The following is a 25,768-nucleotide window of genomic DNA, read 5'->3' as shown; positions in this document are numbered from 1 at the left end:
GTAAGGCACTGAAGAATAATGACTAATCCTGTCTACCAAATGCCACTCACCCATGTCCTCTGTCATTGTCTCATTCTACTCATTTCTAGGCAAGCTTCTTCCTTTCTAGTTCTGAATTAGATTCCTTCTGGCTGGGTGGAATCTATTATTGTGGCCTGTGTTATGTCACACATCGACAACTATATTTATATAGTTGAGGGGGGAAAAAAAGCTGAAACATGTTTTTACACACTACTAATAAATCTTGTTCAAGCAGACAAGTCGCTGTGTCTCCAAACCTCCCCACCTCCCAAGCCCCCTACCCACCAAATGCCACTTTGAGCTGGCTCATTAGTCCAAAGCCAACCATTTGCCCTAACAGCTTGTACATCTCCATGAAAAAGTGTTCCCAGCAAGTTTCAATATTAAAAGTAATGTATTCAAATGGTTCTGCCAATAAAATGGTCGCAAATAGGAAAAAAGGTCATGCTTTCTAAAGTGTCCATTACACATTAATAAATAATGCTGCTCATTCACGCGCCAATTAAAACAAACTCAGGCTGTCAAGTGAAGTTAGAAGCAAGGAGCTCAATGCTGTAATTGTTTTTCCAGGAAAACTCGCAATGTCGTCAGATTAAGTGTGCCTGGTTGGGTTGCCCCTCTTCTCTTCTTAACCCAACAGCCAATTTTTCTCCTCTCCAATTTAGTCCTCTGGCTTTCTTTCCACTTTGATTCTTTGTTTTGGTTGCAGGTATTTGGGATGCAGTTGAGGATAATCACCCACTGTTCACTGCTCCCTCCTGTCAGAGACAGGATCTCACTTCCCCCTATTTTTTTTTTAATTTTTATTTTTTAATTTATTTTTGGCTGCATTGGGTCTTCATTGCTGCACACAGGCTTTCTCTAGTTGTGGCGAATGGGGGCTACTCTTCGTTGCAGCGCGCGGGCTTCTCATTGCGGTGGCTTCTCTTGTTGCGGAGCATGGGCTCTAGGCGCGCAGGCTTCAGTAGTTGTGGCACGCGGGTTCAGTAGTTGTGGCTTGCGGGCTCTAGAGCTCAGGCTCAGTAGTTGTGGCCCAGGGGCTTAGTTGCTCCGCGGCATGTGGGATCTTCCTGGACCAGGGATTGAACCCGTGTCCCCTGCATTGGCAGGCGGATTCTTAACCACTGCGCCACCAGAGAAGTGTCCCCCCACCCCCACCCCCCGATTTGATTTTTCTTTCCCTTTCTTTTTAAAGCAAGTGCTGGTGCTTCTTCCTCCTCTAACGCCACTTCATCTTCTTTGTAGTATCGCTCAGCTCTCCTTACTTCTTTTGCTTTCCCTGGAGGCCTCTGTCTTCTCAGACAAGCTGCTAATCGACGCTCAGAAAGTGTGACATTAAAGATGGGGTGGATCTGCTGCCCAGAAGATCTGGAGAGTAAGATAAAGTTGCCAGCATGAAAAAGAGTCTCGACTGAATATATCACAGTCGTGCAGCTTATGCTTAAAGATATTTCCTGGGCAGAGTCAGAAAGGGTCCCTCAGATCACACAGTCTGAAGCTTTGCCCTTGGGCAGAACAACTCCCAACAGCACCCTCACAAAGTCTGAGCACCACTGTACAAATGCCCTTATCCAGCAGTGAACATTCTTTTGCAGCCAAGCAAAGTAAGGAGCATCAATTGCACGTTTTGCTATAGAGCAAAGCAACAAAATGATGCCTTGCAGCTTTTATGGCCAAACACAAATGATGTAATTGGGAAAAGCTGTCTCCGAATAGGAGGGGAAAAAAATAAAGGGCAATCCTTTGAGTTGGGGTGATGACCACCATTCGAGGGACTGGGATCAAAGCTCCAGCCAGACATCAAAGCCCATCTGAGTCTAATGCCAGAAGAGCCACAGTGAATTAAACTTCATATATAAACTAATTATAGCCTGACCCCACAATCAGGCTTCAGTGAGCACGTAGGGGAAAGAAAGCAGACATTGAAACAAAAGATCAAGAGAAAAGAAGGTTGGTAGCGAAACTGGGCAACATCATGGCCCTGACCACTTTACAAATCTTTTGAGGGCAGAGGGGAATCAGGGAATGGCAGCGGAAACAGCAAACTTTTGACAATGCTGGTCTTGTCTGCAAGGCTATGAAACAGCTTCTTCCACCCTCACTGACTCGTGCACATCCAGAAGCATCCTTATTCCTGGAAGAAAAGGTTATCTTTTAGCTCTTTTTTAGCACTGTGAAAGAAGTTCCCCGGCACCAGATTTCTGTTGAAGGAGCGAACGCAAGGTGATTCCATGAAGTTTGGGGGTGGATTCCCAGCACATCTGTCTGGCAGTGCCTGGCGCTGCCCACACTCTCAATCACTGATGTCTCCACCAGCTTTGGACTTCAGTCCCTTAGCGCTGCCGTTTCAGCTGGTTATCTTTACAGATGGAAAGCGCAGCATAGCAACCGTGCAAATACCCTAGAACTACTTGCTCTGGTAACACCACCATGAAATAAGACTACTTCATCCCTAGGCAAAATTGAAAAGTGTTTCAATTACAAGTGGCCTCTTTAAACAATTATATTCAGTGGATTTTGCCCTTACTCTGATTTATTGGGACCAGTCACCAATTATTTGAAAGTTTCAATCCCATGAACTGGCAAACCATTGCACATCTGATTTGACAATCCAAAGAACATTTTCAGTCATATTTTTTTGTAGATAAGCGTTAGTGATTTCTTAAAATCACAAAGTCCAAGTGTATAACCTGAGTCTCTTAATTAAGAGAAAAAAATTTAAAGCAGGCATTCTTATAAGATAAAATCAAATATATACCATCATCATTACGTTGCACCCCTTTGAGTGATTATTCATGTATTCAACAGATATTTGAGCACCTAATACATGTCTGGCGCTGGGGACAAAATGGTAAACAAATCAGACATAGTCCCTGCCTTCATGGAGCTTAAGGTCTAGGAGGTAAACTGACACTAATTAATTACACACATCTGTGAGATATATATATATATTTCCAAATTGTGAAACTACCACAATTTGCAAAATAATATAGTGGGATGTGTAAATAATTTCATATTTTAAGAACAGAGAGAAAGGCATCAATATAAATTATCCTTGGAGACTAATATTTCTTTTAATCCTGTCTAATTGTGTCATCTTAACAAGTAAATTATAGATATTGTATTAAAAAATGGCACCCACACTTCATTTTTCTTTTTTAAAATAATATTTTCAAAGCAGATATAGTCTATGATTCTATCCAAAAAGTAATACTCAAGTGAAATCACACACACCCCTCAAAATTATTGACCTTTATAAAAGTGTTTTACAGAGAAGGGAATCTTATATTTAACTTTTCATCTTTTTAAAAAATAGTTACTCTCCTTAGAGCTACATTTGAAATGTCTATAGGGAGATACTTGATCTATAACAAAATTTTCATCTAAATATCATTCATTAAAAGGTAGTAACTAATATATGTAAGTAAACTTTAAGATAACTAATTTCCTTACAGATCTGTTTATTACCTTTTCCTCAGAATAATCTCAGAAAGGAGAAAGCTTCGCTCCAGTGCATGGTACTTTGAGCGATTTCCAGTGTGGTTTCCCGATCATCATTTCTACACCAGCAAAGGGAAATGACCAGGTGATGCTTTGCTGGAGAGCTCTGGTTATTCAGGTGAAAGCAGAGGTTTCTGCTTTAGGATTTAGACAGTAGGTCCAGTTCTTTCATTTCCTTTGCTCCTATGAACCTAGACTCTCTGAGGGCAGGGGAAAACCGAACCAGAACTTATAACGAGCTCCCACCCTGAGTTCTGGGCCCGTGTTTGCCTCCAAGACCCACAAAGCCACTTTAATTAAGATCCCTCGGGGGCCTCAGGACCCCTGTGGAAAAGTCTAGAATGCCATTATCGCCCCGAGAGCGCCTGAAAGCGCAGGCTGCCGCCTGAGGCTTAGGTGGCCTCGCCCCACAGGGAGCCGCTTCCTCTAATGCCGCTGCACCTCCGCGGCAGCGCCCGCAGTGTGAAGAGTAGCACGTCCACTTCAAACAGAAATCGGGCCTTGGGTCTGTTTGAGCGGAGGGGAAGGCAGGGGGTGGTGAAGAGCCGCAGATTCAAAGAGAAGTCAGCTGGGATGACAGGCAGCGGCTCCAGCCCCCAGAGACTGAAGCGGCTGACAGGAGGCCGAGGGGCTCCGCTTCCATCTCCCTCTGCGCCCCGGGGGTCTCTCCCTCCGGGGCCGGGACTCTTTGAAGTCAGGGAGGATGGTTTTGACAACAGATGGGACAATTCGCTTCTGTTCAGTTTGGTCCGTGCAGACTAAATCCAAACAGAGTGGGGGGGAGTTTTGCCTCGTGATAAAGAAACGCTGCCATCTTGTCACACCCAACTCTTCCCCCTCCCAGGCCCCATGGAGGAATTTGGTTGACCCCCTCTAACCTTTAATACATGCTGTTTCCACAGAAGAAAGAATCCGATTCTAACATAGCACTCACTGTTGTGGTGAGAGGATGTACACTGAGGGTCAGGCCAGGCTGGATTTGAACTCCAGCTGTGCCCCACTCCATGGCTGCACCACCATACACTGGTGTTGCCAACTTGGACCTCTCTCAGCCTCGTTTTACTCATCTGTAAGATGGGCCTTATACCTAACCTTAAAGGGGGGTTGTGAAATGTCTGGAAATAAATGTTGGTTACCCCAAAGTCCCCAATGTTATACGTGCTTGCGCCCTCCCACACACAGAATGGACATTTAAGGACGTTCCTCTCAGATATAAATTATCATTCACCATTGCTTTGCCAGTTTTCATATATTGCTTCGAAATTTTTCCTAAAGCATACATGTCATATTGTTTTCAAAACATTTTATCTGGTTTTGAACTGTGATTTCACCCACTGGCACTTGAGGCGGCCAAGATGAAACACAGGGATCCTGCCCTTAGAAACTATAGGGACCCACAGAGCAATATGGTGTATTGGAAAGAGCATACATAAGCTCTGGCCAGCGTTCAACTCCTTAAAGAAGTCTTTTAATCTCTCTGAGCCTCAGTTGCCTTATTTGTAAAATGGGATCACAGTTAAGTCACAGACAGTATATGAAGGATCTGGTACATTATAAATGCTGAAGAACGGTGTTCTTCCTTCTTTCTTCACCTTCATCGTTTATCTGAGGTATTATTTAGGTTAATGAAGTTTATTTGGCCCCTTCCTTTTTTTTGCGTGGCCTCTGATTATGGAAAATTTCAAAACACAAAAGTAGAGAGAATGGTATGATGAATTCCCATGAAACCATCACCCAGGTTAACAATTAAAAACAGATTATGAACAGGGCAGCACATTTAGAAATAAATATTTTGATAATTTGGGGCTCAACGGATATAAAATAGAGTTACAGATTAAAGCCGTATTCCCATCTTTAGTTTAATGCCAGGCGTATAATAAGCATTCAATAAATGCTAGATATTACTATCATTGTTATCACTTATTTTTTCCTAAACGTATCCAAAAACCTTTTACAGACCTTATATAATACACCTTTCATCCAAAGGGGGCAAAGCATTTCCCACAATCCTTACAGTAAATCATGATGTGGGGAGATGAAGTTACCCTGAAGAAAAAGCAGTGGAGTGATTCTCACAGCCTCTCAGGACAAGGCCCCAGTTACGGGTCCCGTGGTTCTTGTTCTTGTGCACCAATGCCTTTTCCCCTCATGCTCTGTCTCACCTGCTGAGCTTGGCAGTGAGCTCCTTGAGAACTGGATTCATGCCTGATGCAGCTTTACCTCTGCAGGGAAAGTGGCTGGGTGAGTGCTTAATGTTCAAAGTCATAGAGTCTGGAACAAAGTACTATTAGGAAAAGAACTAATTAAGCCAAATTAGCTTGAAAATTAGTTAAAGCATCCCCGACGTCTAGACTGAGTTTCCTTCATTTGGGTTAGAGAGGCCTTTTTTCATGAACAACTAAATCTACTATGATACATAGATTAAAAGTACTGGAACCTTTTGGCCATTATACATAGAAACACTGAAGCCAAGAATGTGAATTCAAAAACTCATAAGTAAATTCTTGGCTTAATTAGTGTTGCCTCTTATTCAATTTGACTTTAAACTCCTCAAGGGCAGGGACAAATCCTACTTCCTTCCTCAAGGGCAGGGACAAATCCTACTTCCTCTCTAACTCCCTCAGAACAAAGCCAGATACAAAGCAGATACTCACCAAATGCTTGTTTAATTCAATCGCCTTTCAAGGTAGATTGAGATGGAATCCCCTGTCTCTGACGGACTGACTTTGGAAAATTCTACAAATAGATATCTAGAAAAAAAACTGGGTACTTTTCCAGTCAGCTCCACTTTCAGAAACAACTTCTGTAAGTTTGTGTCTTTTAGGAAAATATTGAGGAAACAGGAAAAAGAGGAGCCATTCCATTTCTGAAAAGGTAAGAATAAAGTCTGATAAAGACAAAAGGCATTTGGGGTCAGTAGAGTTAAAACAAACTCAGACTGCCCAGCCTGTTTGAAGTTGACAAGAAACAGAGAATGACCCACTGGTCCATTATGGAGCATAAAGCAACTTAATCAGCATTTCATCAATGAGACAACACCATGGGGTAGCCCAGCCAGGCCAACTGGCCCTGCGTAAAAAGCCATGGGTATTTTTACCCAAAGAGCATTTCTACCTGAGCACGTCCGTGTGTGTTTGTGTGTGTGCTGCGTATAAGGATAAGGAATGGCAGGGGGTATCACTAATGTGGGATCCATGCTTTCTTATTGCTTCCCATAATGGAATTCCTATGAAGAGTCTTAAAAAATGGTTTCATTTTCTTTTGTCATTAATTCAGGTTTACTCCTTCATGACAGTTTGTAGCACCTCACAGAGTCCTAAGAACGTACTAGGAGTTTAATAAAATGCTTGTTGAATTGGGTAGGTACAAGGGGTAGAAATCACTAATGTAATATTAAACAAATGCATTTCCACTGAAGACATACTTTGGTGAGGGCTCTTCTAACTGAAAATGTTTCCTTTCCTACGCTATCGCTTATATGTGGAATCTAAAAAAATGATACAAATGAACTTATTTACAAAACAGAAATAGACTCCCAGACAAAGAAAACAAACTTACGGTTACCAAAGGGGAGCGGGGTGGGGGGTGGGTAATAAATTAGGAGTTTGGGATTAAAATATACACACTACTATATATAAAATAGATAACCACAAAGACCTACTATAGAGAACAGGGAACTCTACTCAATATCTTGTAATAACTGCTAATGTAAGAGAATGTAAAAAAAGAATATATATATATAACTGAATCACTTTGACATACACCTGAAACTAACACAACATTGTAAATCAAATATATTTCAATAAAATTTTTTTTTTTAAATGGTTCGTTTCCAAAGATGGCTGCATGTGAGCCCACTTCCCTGAGCACAGAAAGTTTTACGTTAAAAACTGTTCCAACCTCAAGCCCTTCTTCCTAGTTAACCTGCACCTGGAAAAGACCCAAATATACTCTGACTGACGCTGGGTTCGTCTCAGGATTTTTCCAGGAAGCCAGGATCTTACCTTGCCAACTGCTGTGGCTGCAGCTGCTTCAGTCAACTACAAAGGGAGGGAAATCTGGGGCTGCTGCATGACCGGTGTCCCTTCAAGCATCAGGCTGCCCTTTGCACCTGGAGGATTTCACTGGCTTAGGAAAAGCAACACAGGAAAAAAAAAAGCCCAGAGCTTACAAGTATACCTTTTCCTTCCCCTTTTAGCTCATTTCCACATCAAAGAATTAAGTTTCTCTATTTTCAATAGAGCTGAGGCCATTTTAGAATTACAACGCATACCACTCTCTTAATCTGGACCAACTGTGTCTCCTGACACTGTCCAAACCACATCACCCTCTCTTTTCTCCCTCCTTCCTTTTTAAATATCCCCTCTCCTCTGAGGACCCCAAATAAGCATCTTGGCAATGGAAGGCAGTAGAAATTAAAGTGGATCTTTGGCATATCATATCCTGTTGAAGAAACACGGAAAACTGAGAGCTGTTTAGCGTGTGACCCAAGCGGGGACTTTGACCCTTAATAATCCAAGAAGGCAAGCATGCAGATATGTTGCTATGCATCACTAGGTAATTGCTTGAATTCTTGGTCTTTACAAAAAGTTTGTCATCCCGTCCAACTTGTCTTCTAAGAAAGAATGAAATTAGCTCTTTACCTTTCCCCCATCATCACAAAGAACAAAGCCCCAAAGCTAGGTGATTATGTTTCAGGCCCCTGTATATCCCTTCTGCCCCATATGTTCTGACTGGGAGCCTATCAGAAGAATGTGAATAATGAGGTTACGTTTTCTTTTGACCCAAGTGTTTACAAACAAAGCTCTTCCTTCTAGGAAAGGCAACGACATTTAAATTGCTGAAAATTATCAGCCTCAACTCATCGAAATTTCATTGCAGTGCTACTCATTCAGGAAATGGGAACCATGAGAAGTTTCCCTTTTTTTAATTGCCACCAGATGTGGCATACAAAGTATCTTTATTAAAATATCACACAGTAGCCAATGCCCTACAATTTTTTCTTCTGACAATTTGGTCAGAAAATGAATAACAAACCACTGATCAGAGAAAAAGAGCTCTAGATGTTATCTGGGAAATTGCAAAGGCCTTCACCTGCCCCCAGAGCCTCCAGCCACCTTGCCCTGCCTTACCTTGTCTTTTTTCCATAGCACTTAACACGTTATTACACTATATACTTATTTATTATGTTCATTATTTATTGCCTGTCTCTTGCTAGAATGCATGTTCCATAAAAGCAGGGATCTTTGTTTTGTTCACTGATATATCCCAAGGGCCTAGAACTGTGCCTGGCACACTATGCCTGCTCAAATATCTGTTGAGTGAATGAATCAATGAGTCAGTTTGTCCATTCTTTTTTTTTTTTTTTTTTTTTTTTGCGGTACGCAGGCCTCTCACTGTTGTGGCCTCTCCCGTTGTGGAGCACAGCCTCCGGACGCGCAGGCTCAGTGGCCATGGCTCACGGCCCCAGCCGCTCCGCAGCATGTGGGATCTTCCCGGACTGGGGCACGAACCCGTGTCCCCTGCATTGGCAGGCAGACTCTCAACCACTGCGCCACCAGGGAAGCCCTGTCCATTCTTTTTTTTAAATTTATTTTTGAAGTTTTTATTGGAGTATAGTTGATTTACAATGTTGTGTTTGTCAGTTCTTATTGGGTCAAAATCTCTAGGCCTCACCTCGAAAGTGGCACTAATGCCACATATCCTATTCCACACAGGTATCATCAGAAGGATAATCCCAATCTTAATTCCAGATACACTTTGTCTCGCTCCCTTTACCCTGCTTCTCTTCCGAGAGTATCTATTTTTGTCAATGACAACAAAATCTACTAGTTCTAACACTAAAATTCTTATTCTGTTACACTTCCCTCTTCATCCCTCAGATCACTAAGTCATCAAATTCCTGAAGATGCTTCCTTTCAAATGTCTCTCCGATTTGTCCCTTCCTCTCTATTCTCATTGCCCTTGTCTACACAATTATCACCTCAAATAGATTCCTAATTGATCCCTTAGCCTCTAGTCTCTCCCCCCTACAGGTTCTTTTGCATATCATAAGCATCGTTTTGAACACATCAGTCCTCTTCCAAAGCCAGCTGTGATCTGGCCCACCTAGCAAACCTGACCTTCCTGAGTGGTCAAATGGTCAGGAGTTAAGTCTTGAAAAAATAGAAAGTGTTGCATACGCAAATGAGTTATGATACGTAGGGGGAGGGGACAGGATCGCAACTGTCAGGCTAAGGCGCTTGAACTCCATCCTGGAGACTGACTGGAGACAGAATTCACGGTCTATTGCAAGATATTTCTCACTATTAATTCAACAATTATCTACTGTGTATCCACTATATCTCTGGCAGTGTTGAAGGTGCTGGGGATACAGGAGGGAATGGTTTTTCTTGGGATTCTGGGACAGGTAGAGAGAAAACAGCAAAGACTAATAACAAGCCACCCACAGCCTCTGTCCTTGTGCTCACTTGTCCCCAGAGGCCCCAGGCACTCTCAGATTTAAAATAAGCACAGTTAGCCAGGCTAGTCATCACTTCACCTATTCTCTTGCTCAAAGCTGCTGCTGTTGAAGACTTGGGCCACAGGTTAGTTAGGAAAAAGAAAAGAAATGTTTTGTATAAGTCATGAGTCAACAAACTTTTTCTGTGAACAGCCAGACAGGAAATATTTTAGGCTGTGGACCTTACACTGACTATCACAATGACTCAACTGTAACACAAAAGCAGCCACAGATAACACTTAGACAAGTGGGCAGGGCTGCATTCCAATAAAACTTTATTTACAAAATCAGGCAGTGGGCAGATTTGGTCAGTTCACTGACCTCTGCTCTAATATATTAGGATATTTCAAATCTAATGCTTTGTTTTAATTAGGGAAGGTAGCATGGAGGAATGTAAAGATAATGAGTTTTGGAGCTCAGAAAACTGGAATAGAATTCCAACTTAACAACAAAACCTGGGGCATTAGGAAAATAAACTACAGCTTCCTAATATATAAAATGAGAAGCAGCATAGCATGGTGGCCTGTAGAGTCAGTCTGCCTGGGTTCAAATCCCAGCTCTTCCACTTTCTACTTTTGTGATTTGGGGCAAGTTTCTTAATCACTCTGAGCTTCAGTCTCTTCAGCTATTTTCAGGGGGATGAAAAATTCAACCCTCTTCATTTTGAGGATTAAGTGAGATCATGCATATTAAGCGCCTGGAACAGCGTAAGCACTTGATAGCTGTTAGCTATTATTACTGTTATTATTACTGTAATATTACTGTGACTTTCCTAAGGAGTGGCTATTGAGCCATTACCAATACAAGTATTTGTTTTCTTCTTTCAGAGACTAAAAACAGACAGGAGTTGTCCTGTTCTTACACTTTGAACATTTTTCACACAACTACAGGAAGCTGAAGTCACCTTGTAAAGCAGCCCCTGCTTTTTCAAATGTTTGCATGCAAGTGGATTTCATAGTCTGAAGATTATCATGCATAATATATTATGCTTATGTCAGCATTAAAATTTTTCCACTGATTTTTCTCTTGCCTCCATCAGGGGTTTTGTTGGACAGGACTTTGTCTCAAGAGGAGGCTGCTTTTGCTTATTCCGAATTGTGAGCACAAAGAATTTCTTTCAGGCTTAGTGTCTTTAAATCAACTTATGTGGTTTTTGTCTCCAATTACAGCCAAGTTAAAATTCTCCAATACACACTAAACGTCCCTTCCCGGGTTAGACAGGCATAAGACTGTCCCAATCCATTCAACACCATCAGGAGAAAACAGGAATGGATTTTGGGTGTCTCCACCCAGAGCACCCTGTCCTCCTGGCAACTGGCGCCAAAACTGAGGAAAGAAAGTAGATTCATGAGTCTAAGGAAATCTTTTACTCCAGGGTGCTGTACCCAGAGCTTAATCATAACGGACGAGTAACCTTTCAAAGCACACACAGAAAAATAGATATTATCTTTCACACTGTATAGCACACATCAAGAATAATACTGCTCCAAAGTACATTAAAGCAAAGATGGTCAGGGCTTCCCTGGTGGCGCAGTGGTTGAGAGTCCGCCTGCCAATGCAGGGGACACGGGTTCGTGCCCCGGTCCGGGAAGATCCCACATGCCGCGGAGCGGCTGGGCCCGTGAGCCATGGCCGCTGAGCCTGCACGTCCGGAGCCTGTGCTCCACAACGGGAGAGGCCACAACAGTGAGAGGCCCGCGTACTACAAAAAAAAAAAAAAAAAAAAAAGCAAAGATGGTCTTATTTGAGTGAGAATCTGTAGGATCACTTTTGTTGTCTGTTATGCTTTATAAAATGCATCTCAGAAACCTTAATGCCTCTTCACATAAAGATCCCTTGAGCCAGGAGTGTGGACTGTTCCCTTCTGGTCATGTCACCACTAGTAAGCACAGCAGCCTCCTAGCCTGCTCAGAGAGTGGCGGGCTGCATTTCAGGTTGTCTCAGACGATCCAAGCCACTGTATACGTCTGCTCTTTGTTAGAAGTAATCAGCCACAGGAGCAGAGGTGGTAAACAGTAATTAATATGCAAATTTGCAAGTAACTTGCCTCATGGTGCTAAGCCTTCTTTGTTTGTTTGCACAGTCGTGGACAAACTGGGATTTGTCTTTGCCGTAATTAGCAGGATAAATATAAAATTATGACATTAATTGTTAGCTGGCTTTTTAAAAATGGTAGTATACCCCTGCTGTGCCTGAGATGCTGCAGCTCAGTAGGGGGTTCCTTCAAAAATGAATTTTAAAATGCCGAAGTACCCATTTTAATTAAAAGGCAAACACTGAAATGAGTTTGTCACTTCAAAAATCATAGTTACCGGGCAACAAATCATCAATGCATATATTAACAATTAGTATTTGTACATCAGTTGACCTTATCTCAATGCAAAAAACAAAAAAATCACTCTTCTATAATAATAATGAAGAGTAATATTTATTAAGTGCTCTGCACCAGGCAATGTGTTAAGCACTTTTCTTGCATTATTTCAATGACTCCTAGTAGCAGACAGACTGGGTGGTGCTATTAATATCCGCAAACGTGGAAGCCAATGCTTTAAGACAGGTTTTTCTGGGTCTGCTCTCTAACTGTTGTGTCTTCAAGATTACATGTGCAGCTCTCGTTTCTTTTCTTTTCGGGTTCTCTCTTCACTGAGAAGTTTTTACCATCTGGCTGCTTTCAGCTAATGTTTCGCAGCATACTGAAGACGGCCTAAACCTTAGCTCTAGCTCCAACTTGTCTCCACTACTACTACTTGTCTCATCAGATTCTTGCTTCTGCTACCAAGTAAAGCCCACATGCCTTAGCCTGATATTGAAGGCTCTCCCCAATCTGGCTGGCTAATTTCCATCTTTTATTTCCCATTTTATTCTTTCGTTGTTCAACTCAGCTCCCATTATTTAGTGCTAATTGGCAAAGTCATTATATTTGTTCCTGGGGGTGAGATGGGATGGGAAAGGGGAAGGTGAAATTTTAAAAAGCACCGGTTTTCAAGGAGGTTCTGGCGAGAATTCAAAGGAAGCAATGATCAACTTCTAAACTAAGACTTTTGATTTGTCCTGATTATAGAGAGGTAGGAATAGGAACCCAGTGCCTCTCTCTTTTGGTAACACAGCCCAGTCAGTGCCTTAGATATGGCATGTGGCGTGATGCCACAAAGCCCTTGGCAGTGGTTTTCTTCCAACTTGATGTACATACCCCTGAAGTTCTTCCTTTTCTTCCAAGTCTCAGCTCTCGGTTGCCTCACACGGAAAGCCTTCCCTGCTTCTCCCAAGCACATGATGAATCCTTCTGTCCCGTTCCCACTACAGCCTTCCTTTGACAATTACAATACGATATCACACCACGGTGTGATTTCGTGTTTACCTGGCTGTCTCCCCACTAAACTGTGAGCACCTTGAGGTTAGAAAAAGGATTTTTTCCCCTTTATGTCTCCCATGCCTAGAAGAGTGCTGGCACCTTATTGGCACTAGTTGCTCTTTGCAAGCAGCCAGACAGTGTCAGACCTGCTAACAAAGTCAGACAGTGCCTTCAGAGAGGAAATTAACAATTCAAAGCAGAGGCCAGTGAAAAGGAACCTGGAGGAGTAGCTGGGGAAAAGCTACCTCCAGGCTGGCCAGGGCAAGTGATCTCCAAACTTCCAGCTGATTACTGAGGGCTGGGAATGGGAGTGGCTGCAAAAGAAAGGCTTAGCAAAATGACTTTATAAACTGCTCCGTTCCAGGACTTTCGGAAACAAAATACCCCAGGAACTGCCCTTTGAAACTTTGAATCTGGCAACTTTGGGCAGGTTCCTTGGGAAGAGCAGGGGTAATATTTATTCTACTCTTTTAAGAGATGGTGAAATAACGGTGCCACTAGAAGGCCATTGCCTCGATACTGCCACAGTAGCCATTAGAAGTCTGTAAAACTTGACCTCAGTGGATGTTCAAAGGGATACACACCATCAGCCCGAGAGCTGTGAGGCCTCTTTCTGGCACTGTCTGTGGCTCCATCACGCAGGGCCAGAGATAGTCAAGGCAGGAGGCAAAAGAAGGAATGATGAGAAGAAGAAAAGCATCCCCGGGTTTTCAGTGTACCTTCAACCTCCCACTCTCCCCCTTATAAGACCCTCTGCCATCAGGCACAGAAGAGCACCACAGCATCAGTTATTCTCAAAGGATGGGAGAGAGTCCCCCAAACACACACTGTCGGGGTATAGACTGAAAATTCCTGAGTTATTCTGCTGGCACCACTACTACAACTCCTCTAACCTCCCAGGGCTGACCCAGACGTGTCTGTTGTCCCATTTTCCGTACATCCACTCCAGCTCTTTCTAAAGCCTTGGTGCAGGGTGCCAGGTCTAACAGGGTGGGAACCAAGGAGGAGCAGAGGCTCTCTGGAAGCAGGCATCTACTGATCAGCTCCTGCCATCCAGCGAGAACAATGTGAATTCCCCACCCTCTCCATTCTCTTCATCCAGAACAGGGCCACTTTTATTATTTTATTTTTTGGTCCTCCACATGGAAGTTCATTTCTAAAAAGAGGGAGGCTTCCGCTGCTTATAGGAAAAAAAAAAGAAAGAAAAGAAAGAAGACCACGGCTCTAACCTCACTCATGAATCAGGCAGTCAAGTGCAGTGGTTCAGAGCAGGAATTCACAGCCAAATAGCTAGTGCTGGATCCCAGGCTGGTTATTTACTCGCTGCATGACCTTGAGCAAGTTTCTTAATTTTTATTCCCTGTTCCTTAGTTTCTTTACCTGCAACATGTGATTAACAATCCTACCAAAAAAAAAAAAAACAAAAAAAACCAATCCTACCTACCTCAAAGGGCCATTGTGAGGATTCAATGAGTTAACATATGTACATTGTTGAGGACAGGACTGGGACACAGTTAGGACTGTGCGCTTCCTTTTCCTTTTGCTACAATGTGGCCTCCATGAGGATGAGGAATTCTGCAATTTTGTTCATTTCTGTTTCCCAAGTGCCTAAACCAGTCCCCAGCACATAGAAAGTACTGGATGAGAAAGTACTGGATGAATAATCACTGAATGGATCGAATGAATACATCTGGCTGCCATCACTCCTCGCAGCTGTGAATGCCACAAAGTAATATCACTTTTAACTGTCCCCTGGCCTCTCTCCTAACAACTGGTCCCTGGTCCTCTGGTGTCCTGCAGCCTGTAAAGGTGGTGCACGGCCTGGGAGAAGTGGCACTGCAATGAGAAGGATGAGGCACGTTCTGGGACCAGCTCTGTCCCTCCTATACCTGTGGCCTCCGCTTCTCTGAACTCTAAAATGCGAGGGTTGGAACCAGAAGCTCTGCGTATATGTCTCAGCCAGGAGACTGACCGTGAAGACAACTGACCACAGACTAGAAGTGAAACTGGGTGGCTTAGTTGGGAAAAGTAGGTAGGCTCACAGAGTCCTGCTCCCAGGACGTAAGTGTTCAACCATAAAAATATTCCAAAGCACCATCAAATATTATTCTAAAAATCTGTAATTCTTCTCTCAAATTACAGTATGCTGCTTCTCCATTACAACCCGTTGTGTGTTTTATTACGATTTTCACTCAAAGTTGATGAAGAAAAGGGGTGTTGACTTGAAAACTGAAGTGCTCCTCTGAAGACCTTGAAAACCCGTGGACTCTGTGTGGCCACAGAAGGGATGCTCATCACTGCCACCCCTCACCTGGGAAAGAAGCAAGTCTGTGGAACAGCACACTCAAGATTCCGTACTGTCAGTTCAGTGAAATTACATGTATTAGCACTCAGATTAGATTGTTTACATAATAACAATTACTACAAGAGGGAAGGCAGCACTTAAATGTGCCTGTGTGGTTGACACACGTGACTGATGAAGAGCCCGCACCACGCACGGGGCACAGGCTGAGCCTCTCACCTGGCATCCACAAAGACGCTGAGAAAAGGTGCAAACCATTGCTGGTGGTGTGGCAAGCTTTAGTGAACACGGGGCTAATGGAAGCCCCCGTCAGACAATCTCAGGTTACTTAGGCCCAGCAAAGAATCCAATCTCCATTCTTCTCTTGTCACGAGCTAAACTTGACCTGTGGGATTAAGGTAATGACTTACTCCAAGAAACCCTCAGATCATTTTTAAAACTCACACGGTTCTGCTCTGAGAGACATGGGATGTTGGTCTTTCCTCTAAGGTATGGAACCTATGCCTAGCAGGACTTCAACATATCGTAGACCCACTTAGCTCTTTAGAACAAAAAGCTACCTTCCTACCTGACACAATGTTGGCTTACCAGCTCCAAGGAAGTATTAGTGGTCCAAGTGGTTTATTCTCTGAACTCAATGAGACTTTTTTAGCATTTAAGCCTGGTCTAAACAGTTCTGACCTAGATTTCTTCCACATTTAGAGATTATCAGTCCTTTTTTTTTAAACAGATTCCAGTTATGTGCCCTGGAAGCCATTCTATTTGCTACCTGATGGCTTTCCAGCCTCTCTCTGAACCTCTTTCCATCTGTTCTGACTTGTGTCTAACACCTTTTGAACATTCATTCTTTCATTCAGTAAACTATCATTGCGCACCTATTGGGGGGTGTCCATTATGCATGCATTATGCCCTGTGTTGAAAAATACAGCCCCTGGGGCTTCCCTGGTGGCGCAGTGCTTGAGAGTCCGCCTGCTGATGCAGGGGACATGGGTTCGTGCCCCGGTCCGGGAGGATCCCACATGCCGCGGAGCAGCTGGGCCCGTGAGCCAAGGCCTCTGAGCCTGCGCGTCTGGAGCCTGTGCTCCGCAACGGGAGAGGCCACAACAGTGAGAGGCCCGTGTACCAGAAAAAAAAAAAAAAAATACAGCCCCTGTTTCTCTCTGGTGGCCACTATCTCTGCTGTTGCTTCTTCCCTCACCTCAATCCACCTTGACATTAGTAATCCAAACTTTACTTTATCTCCTCATTATTTTTATTATGTTAATAATATGTATTCACCACAAAACAAATAAGAAATACAGATAAGAAGAAAGAAAAAAAGATAATTGAAACTTGAAATCATTTGATCATTACTTTTCCTTTCCAGGTAAGCAGATATCATAATATCAGATACAAAATAAAAGGGGCAAATGTATTTTTGTTTCTTCATTTAACTTTTTATTTGAAAATAATTATAAACTCACAGAAAGTTGCAAAAATAGTACCTTTCACCCAGTTTCCCCCAGTCATCATCTTATATAGCTATAGTGTAATGAAACAGACATAAACAATTTACCAGACAAAGAGTTCAGAACATTGGTAACTACAGTGTGATATCAAAACCAGGAAGTTGCACTCGTATGTGTGTGTGTGTGTGTGTGTGTGTAATTCTATGAAGTTTTATCACCTGTGTAGATTCATATAATCACTACCACAAGATACAAACTGTTTCATCACCATCAAGGAACTCCCTCATGCTACTTCTATTTAGTTGCACTCACCCCTGTCTCTAACCCTTGGCTACTGTTAATATGTTCTACATATCTATAATTCTGTCCTTTTGAGAATATTACGGAAATAGAATCATGCTGTATGTGACCTACTGAGATTAGCTTTTTAAACTCAACGTAATGCTCTTGAGATTCATCCAAGTTGTTACATGGATCAATATTTCATTCCTTTCTCTGTGAGTACTATTCCATGGTAAGGATGTACCACAGCTTGTTTAACTATTGAAGGACATTAGGGTTGTTTCTGATTTTTATCTTTTACAAATAAAGCTTCTATAAACATCCATGCACATGTCTTTGTTTGACCATAAGTTTTTATTTCTCTGGGATAAATGCCCAAGTACAATTGCTTTTATGGTAAATGCTTTTTTTTTTTTTTTTTTTGGCGGTACGTGGGCCTCTCACTGTTGTGGCCTCTCCTGTTGCAGAGCACAGGCTCCAGACGCGCAGGCTCAGCGGCCATGGCTATTTTCCAGAATGGCTGTGTCAGAAATCCAGTTTCTCCACATCCTCACCAGCACTTGGTATTGTCACTATTTTTATTTTAGCAGTTCTAAGTACAAGGCATTTTTAATAGCAACAGTATCTCAGAAAGCATGGAGATAAACACAATGAAACTTAACTTCCTAACTACTTTATAAAAAATAAAGTAAAAATAAAAAATAAACTAATAATTTTCACTTCTAATATGCAAGTTTTGATGATGTTTATAACAGATTCTACCTCATTAAATATTACTTTAGCTTTTTTTAACCTAAAAAATAATAATAAAGGTCAGCCTGGCATGGAAAATTAATTCATAAGGTCTCACATTATAATAACACTAATTGAGGATATTTTGACAAGTGTGCAGGGTTTATGGGTAAATCCTAGAATATTGGAGAGCAGAGCTTACATTCTTCATCAGCAGGATGTCTCTATGTCTCATTTTGTTTGGGACAGTCCTGGTTTATGCCTGTTGTCCAGTATCTCATGTGGTTTAGAATTTTTTCTCGATTTTTCATTTTTAAACAAAGTATAATTAGCAATTGTTGCATTAAGATAAGCTGGAGTAGACTTAAGAGAACTCCATCAGAGCCAGAGAGATGCTGGGATCAATGAGAAACATGAGACATAGAGACACGCTACTGTAACATATGTGAGAGAGTCTAGATATTAAGTTCTTACATGGTAGTTTAGCCATTTATTGTAAATCTACAACTGTTTATTTTGTTGATAACATGTTTATACTGAAATAAGTCCTTTTGACCACAATGAATTCAATAAAAATGAAGGAGTATATTTAGTGGAAAATTAAGTACTAAACATCCAAGAAAGTTGATGATGAACATGTTTCTTGGACAAAACGTTTGTTGACGTTTATCATTCTCTGTATGGGGGTCACAGTGATATCACTGACCACATGAGAGCCAGAAGACTAAATCTGCTAAGGAAGCATCAATATCGATGCTTAATAGTTATTTTAAGAAGAATGCGCTGGGAAAAATGTTAACCACTAAAGCTTCGGAAGGTGCATTTATACTCACCGTGTGAAGCATGTGTTTAGATCATGTTTAAATCAAATGACTGTTCTCCTAAACACATTCCAATATATTTTCAATTCCAAGTTTTCTCGTGTACATAGAAAAAGTAAAACAAGAGATGTTATGTGTTATCTCCAGTAATATTAGAATCACAATTAAATGCCACCAGTTTTATGTTAGTGTCATCATTTACTTCAAATAGAAAAATCTTTTAATTGCAATATTGGTTCATTGTTTTTCATCCAGTTCATGGCATCAAAGTAGAGGTTTTAGACGTTGATTCTTCCACATCTGATATTATTGTGAATGCTACTGAAAATTCCATTTAGAAGTTTGACACTTAAAATAAAAATTTTTTGTGATAATAATTCAAGTTTTGGTAGAACAGACCGTCATGGTAAAGACAGTGTTCTCCAGTTATGGAACAGAAGTGTATAACAATTAGTGTAGTGCTCATATAATTTATACAGTAGTTATATCCACAGAAGATTCAATTAGGAAAATGGATAAATATAATTACCTACACATAGCATTACTGAATTACAAACCTGATATTAAAGACTCTAAATTATACCAACATGGCATTACATGCTTTCCCTCCTTCCTGTCTGATATAAGATTTAGAAATGCTTGAGTATTGAAGAACTATATTCTATATCAACTTAAGTGCCCGTCAATGGCATTGAACATTTTTATAAACAAGTTTTCTAAATTTGGCTCCATTTCATTCAAAATTAGCTGGAAATACTTAAAGTATTTATTGAATGGAATGCCAAACAGTTCAGCTTCTGAAGTTTAATGAAATCACAATTACTAAAAACAAAGCTTAAAAATAAGAAGATATTGAAATGTATCCCTATACAAGCAAGATAGAAAGTAAACAACCCAGAAAGGAGAGTTCAAATAATCCCCAAGTATGATTTGAAATTCTGTGATTGTACCTGGGAATATCTCATCTTGTAGGAAGTATCTTTTGATAAAATTCCTGTTTTTAACTGGATAAATTTATATTTTGTTTCAGAAAGAAACTTGAGAAGGTCTACAGTTTGGGGGCATTTAAATTTGGTAAAAGAGTCAAAAGATTTATAAATGGTGAAAACTTTATTTAATGAGCTTTTGTTTATAAAATTATTTGTTGAAATAGTTATCATAAATAGAGACAAAAAGACAGTCTTTGTGAAATTATTTGGCTGAAATATTCAATTTGAAAATTCAAATTAAAGATTTAAATTGAAAATATATTTTACTTAGCAGAATTTGCTTGCTCTGAGCTTAACAAGTATCTCAGCATCTATAGAGAGTATTTTCTCAGACAAGAGCCAATTTAAGGTGTTAACAATTTGAAAATTTATAAACCTTAAAATATAATCTTTAAGATGATTGTGAGCATTTATATGTGAACATTTAACTTAATAACAACATATTGAAAAAAAATCAGGAAAATACAATCGGCTTGATTATCAGACAGAACACTGTGCAACTGATTAAAGCACATTAATATATATCGAGACTAATTATTCAGATGATATCATTTCAAAGTTCAGATAATAGATATAAATAACTTAAAATGTTTTCTTCATGTACACTGTTCTATTATTTTTGTTCTTGAAAAATAATTTCTTTTTTGAAAATAGTCTTTGAACAGACTTCATAGGTCTACCATTCTAATAAAACTAATTTGTTGGTTAGTAAATGTACATTTTTAAATTAATTTTTTAGTACCCTTTCATTCTTAAAACTGTCCAGATTTGGATGATGAATTATATAATCACTCTATTCATAAGGAGGCATTTTCATACTGAAATTTGGTCCAAAAAGTGGACTGCAGCACGTTCACATGTACCCAGCTTAAATACATAAATGGTTTGATGGCTCGGGTGGTTTTGAATTAGGTTATCCTAAGACTGAATGATGGACTGACCACAGTACATGGACCACACCAACAATGCACAAAATATCTCCAAGGATGTTTGCCAAGTATTGGAGGATTCTTCCTCCCTTGTGGAGAAAGAGGGAAATTCAGTAACAAGAGTGGCTCTGACAGTCCCAAGAGGATAGCTATGTTTTTCACTGTACATAGAGCATAAAGGTAGTAATGATGGTCTCCAATTCCATAAAGAGTTGAAGAAAGGGATCTTAAACAGTGCTTAAATCCCATATTGCCTAGGAAAGGAAGAGGGACATAGTCTAACCTTCCTCCATGACAGCCCTCTGGCTAACCTTGCTTCACACAATAATCTGACACCAGTAGTCCAAACTGTTGGGTTCTAGTGGAACCACTGAAAGATTTATACCAGGCTGCACCTCCATAGAGATAGTCTTGGCAAATTCGGGGGCTAATTTGTGATTTCTCAAAAACCTTTCCAGATTTAGAGAGCAGCAAGCTTAGTGGAAAGAATACAAAAGTTGAAGCTAGATATCATTTCACCAGCTATGTTCTCTTGAGCATCAGAACCCCTTACCTGTAAAATGAGGATGATAATAATAATACCTTGCACAAAAGAGAATAATTTGAGCCGTGGGAATAAGAATAATTTGCTATTTAAAATACAACTATTCCTACTTCCATCCCTAGGGAAGGAGACAGTTTCTCTTAGGAGTAGGTCAAGTTTTTGCCCAGTAGAATGCTTTGATGAGCACCCACACTCAAACCCTGGGCATGGGCCATGGTTTAGAAAGATATTAGGAAAAAAAAGAGGAAGTTATAGATAAACTAAATTTCAGTAGATATGGACAGAAATTTGAGGGAAACATTTAATCTGAAGTTCTCTGCTGTGAGTTGCTGTGATCCCTAGACCCAGTGCTCTTCTACTATTACCCTAAGCACTTTAATAAATATGTAGTTCATCTGATTGCCTCGTAAGGAGTGGTATTTGGGGAAATTCTAGGACAGGGCTACCTTTGTGGGCACGTGACCTGTGCGGTCGCACCCCCAAGCTTAGAAAGGCCACATTCTTGGTTTAATGTTCTCCTGTCACCATCTTGAAATTTTTAATTATTTTTGACAGAGGGTCTCTCCTTATTTTCTTCTTGCACTGGGCTCTACAAATTATGTAACCAGTCCTGTTCCAGGAGCACAACCTGTGTTCTTTTATGCGGTCCATGGGTCTGCGGGACAGACAAGGGAAGAGCTCCAAAGGCCAGACATCCATGAGAGTGAGAATGCAGTAGGAACATGAAATCAGAGCTAGCAGTGACCACAAGAATCTATCCCAATCTTGGTGAGAAAATTGGATTTCCACAGAAAGTTAGGACATTCAAACCAATTTTATGTAAATTTCAAAGGTAGGGCAAGCCCAGCATTATCTGTATTACATTAGCAATGATTGATAGATAGATGATAGATATATAGATAGATAGATAAGCAATATTACATGTAACACGGCTGAAACATGGTTATTCTCAATAAATGATTAGTATTGTTGTTATTTTAGGGTCATACCTGAGTAGCAATGAGAAAGTGTGAGAGGTGTGACTATACATGCATACATGTGCACACATGTGTTGTGGGTGTTCCTGTAATTCTCTCTTCCAAATAGTACATCTCCAAATGTACAAATTTTAGAATCTTAAATTCTACAGAATCTACTTACACACGTCACTTGTGCTGTGAATGATACTTTTTAGTCTGCTTGTAGCTTTACCAGGATTTCCAGGGCTAGACCTACAATGAAAAGAAGGTGTTCATGGGAAAGCAGAAGGGTACAGGTAATGAAAATTATACTACTTTAAAGTGTTTATGGAGAAACATTTTTAACACTAATAGAGCCATGGCCCAGCCTTACTACGAATGTCATGACTGGAGCCATTTTCCCTTTGAGGACGCCAGGGAACAGGAAGAACTCACTTTATTCCAAACACAGGAGAGGCTGAATACTGCCCTTGGACCTGTGGCCCTTACTGATCTTATCCTGAAACACCTTTGCTTTTCCACTTGAGGTGGAAGAAAATTTCTATAATAGATTCAGCTTTCTTTGTTCCTTGATATCCTCTGGAAAAGAACAATTAAACATCCAAAATGACCACACACACCTTTCACCTCCAATGGATCTATAGTCAAAGTTGCCCAATAAAGGAAAACCCTTAAACTCTCGAAACAGGGACCTTTGACTTTGGGATATGAGTCAATGATGTAAATAGGTGACATAAGACACTTTCTTGAGGATTAATCTACACTAAAGTGTACTGAATGCATGAGAGAGTGGCTACTGGATGCTCACTAGCCTCATTTCTGTTCTTTTTTTTTTTTTTATGCGGTACGTGGGCCTCTCACTGTTGTGGCCTCTCCCGTTGCGGAGCACAGGCTCCGGACGCGCAGGCTCAGCAGCCATGGCTCATGGGCCCAGCTGCTCCGCGGCACATGGGATCTTCCCAGACTGGGGCACGAACCCGCATCCCCTGCATCGGCAGGCGGACTCTCAACCACTGCGCCACCAGGGAAGCCCTCATTTCTGTTCTTATTCAGAAAGAGAATGTGGTAGGAAGATTTTAAGATGACCCCCCAACAGTGACACCCTTGAGTGTCAGTGGCACCTGTAACTTGTTTCTAACCAGTGGAATATGGCAAAGGCAATGGGACATCACTCCCATGATTGTTATGTTATATGGCAAAAATGAAGAGATTTTTCAGATGTGATTAAGGTCTATAATCAGTTGACTTCAAATTAAAAGGAAATTATCCTGGGTGGGCCTGACCAAACCAGGTGAGCCCTTTAAAAGAGAGTCTAGAGTTCAGAGATGCTGGCTTTGAAGAAGCAAGCTGTCAAGAATTCTACAGCTGCAAGAAGATGAACTGCCAACAACTATGTGAAGGTGGAAGAGGATCCCAAGCCTCAGATGAGACCTTAACCCCAGATGGCACCTTAGTTTCAGCTTTGTGTGACTCTGAGCGCAGAAGCCAGCTAAGCAGTGCCCGTAAAATCCTAAATGTATGCTGTTTTAAGGCACTGAGTTTCTGGTAATTTGCTACACAACAATAGAAAACTTAATAGAGAGGGGTAGAAAATTAGGGGTGAGGGCCAAATAGGGAACCCAGCCTACCAAGGAAGTCATGAGCTAGATGATAATTAAAGCTAACTGAAGATGCTCAGCTGCTAAGAGCCCAGCATGGGACTGCCTACTTGACAGGGAAACATAAGTGAGAAAGGCAGTAATAAATTGCTTTTTAGATCTGAAATAAAAGCCACCACTCACTTGATTACCATCTGAAGCACATCCATAATCATAGCTGGTTTAAACAAAACAAAAAAAACCCAAAAAACAACAACAACAAAAAACCCAGAAACATACTCTCAAGGTTACTGATTATATCCTCCAAAGTGCTTGTGTGAATTAGTCAGCGACTCTGGCTCTTTGCTATATCTTTGAAAGATAATAGTATTTAGACCCTACTGTGCTCTCATCCAGCTCTCCAATCAGCTAGAAAACCTGAAGGTATTTTTTCAAAGAGTAATAAAAGAAAGCAGTGTGTGAGTTCTAGAATCACTAAAAAGTATTATCTGATGACTGATTTTCTATCATTCTGATACTCAATTTAGAAATGGAATGAAAGAGAACGGGAAGAGAATTGGGCTCCACTGATGTGTGAAAGCCTTGAAAAACCTTTAGTCATGTTTAGCACTGGAGCTTCTAGGTTAAAGGAAGCATATGAATATATATGAAAGAATTTACTTAAAGAGTGTTGCTTTCCTTATGCCTTCATTCTTAAATGAATCCATTTTGTCATCAATTGAATCTCATTTTAAATGCTCCAGGGAGCTCAGTATTTGAAGGGTTTCTACAGTAAGTCAAAGTAAAGCTTTTAGTGGTGTATACAATTAGGCAACCTAAGAATTCTGTTCTACTGATACATACTTTTGTATACCAAGACTTTTCATAGTGAAGAACTGATTTTACAAAACTAGGTTCAATTAGTTTTCGTGAGGTGCAGTGCCCACTGAAACTTCAAATTAAAGAATGTTGCTCTCCATTTGGTCCTAAAAGGATGAGGTCACCAGCCACTGCAGTCCAGTCGCTGACTTTAAACACACCTTGAAAGGAGATCAGGAATGAGGCACTCTGTGCTTTGGGAAAAACTGACAGAATAGGCCTTCAGATAGGTATTTTCAGGAGAAAATTTTATGAATCCAATTTCTTGTACCTTCTTATGCCTAGAAAAGCACTAAAACCCTTAACGGAAACATCTGCTCCTTGTGACTAGCAGCAGCCTTCTACCGAGACGTGTGCTTGACTGCACTTTCCCCTTCACCAAGATCATACGTAATACTGACCTTACCCCCTACCTCTGTGGAGCAGTTCCTCAGAGCTATCTGAGGGGTTGTCTCCTGGGCTGTAGTCCTCAGTGACCCCAAATAAAACTGAATTCACAGCTCTCACATTTGGCGGTTTTGTTTTTTATTTTTCAGTTAACAAAACCTTGGCTGATGTGGTGTGGTCCCAGATGGGCCTTGTTAAAAGATAGTAGAGGGCTTCCCTGGTGGCGCAGTGGTTGAGAGTCCGCCTGCCGATGGAGGGGACGCAGGTTCGTGCCCTGGTCAGGGAGGATCCCACATGCCGTGGAGCGGCTGGGCCCGTGAGCCATGGCCGCTGAGCCTGCGCATCCGGAGCCTGTGCTCCGCAGCGGGAGAGGCCACAACAGTGAGAGGCCCGCATACCGCTAAAAAAAAAAAAAAAAAAAAAAAAAAGTGATGTCCATCAGGAAGGCTATAGACCTCAAAGGCTTCTAGATGAGACATGGCCAGACCTCCAAGCCAGGTGTTCAGGGAAGAAAGCTCAAGGTCTTAGGAGACAATGTCTTAT

General features: G+C 41.2%; 1 long non-coding RNA gene across 1 annotated transcript in view; it reads right to left on the bottom strand.

Moving 5' to 3' along the window:
* Window positions 1-11,755: 11,755 nt before the first annotated feature.
* The window catches only part of LOC117196401 (uncharacterized), a 51,399-nt gene continuing 37,386 nt past the window's right edge, over window positions 11,756-25,768 (bottom strand). Inside the window, exons 7-10 of the long non-coding RNA XR_007475747.1 lie at window positions 22,564-22,634; window positions 18,974-19,058; window positions 15,898-16,063; window positions 11,756-15,687 (exon numbers count right to left, since the gene is read on the bottom strand). This is a non-coding gene — a long non-coding RNA (uncharacterized LOC117196401). The remainder of the gene's footprint in view (window positions 15,688-15,897; window positions 16,064-18,973; window positions 19,059-22,563; window positions 22,635-25,768) is intronic.

This window comes from Orcinus orca, chromosome 2 (assembly GCF_937001465.1).
Source record: "Orcinus orca chromosome 2, mOrcOrc1.1, whole genome shotgun sequence".
NCBI classification, from domain to species: domain Eukaryota; kingdom Metazoa; phylum Chordata; class Mammalia; order Artiodactyla; family Delphinidae; genus Orcinus; species Orcinus orca.
Note: the sequence above shows the minus strand (reverse complement) of the source record. Positions and strands in the feature narration are given on the sequence as shown.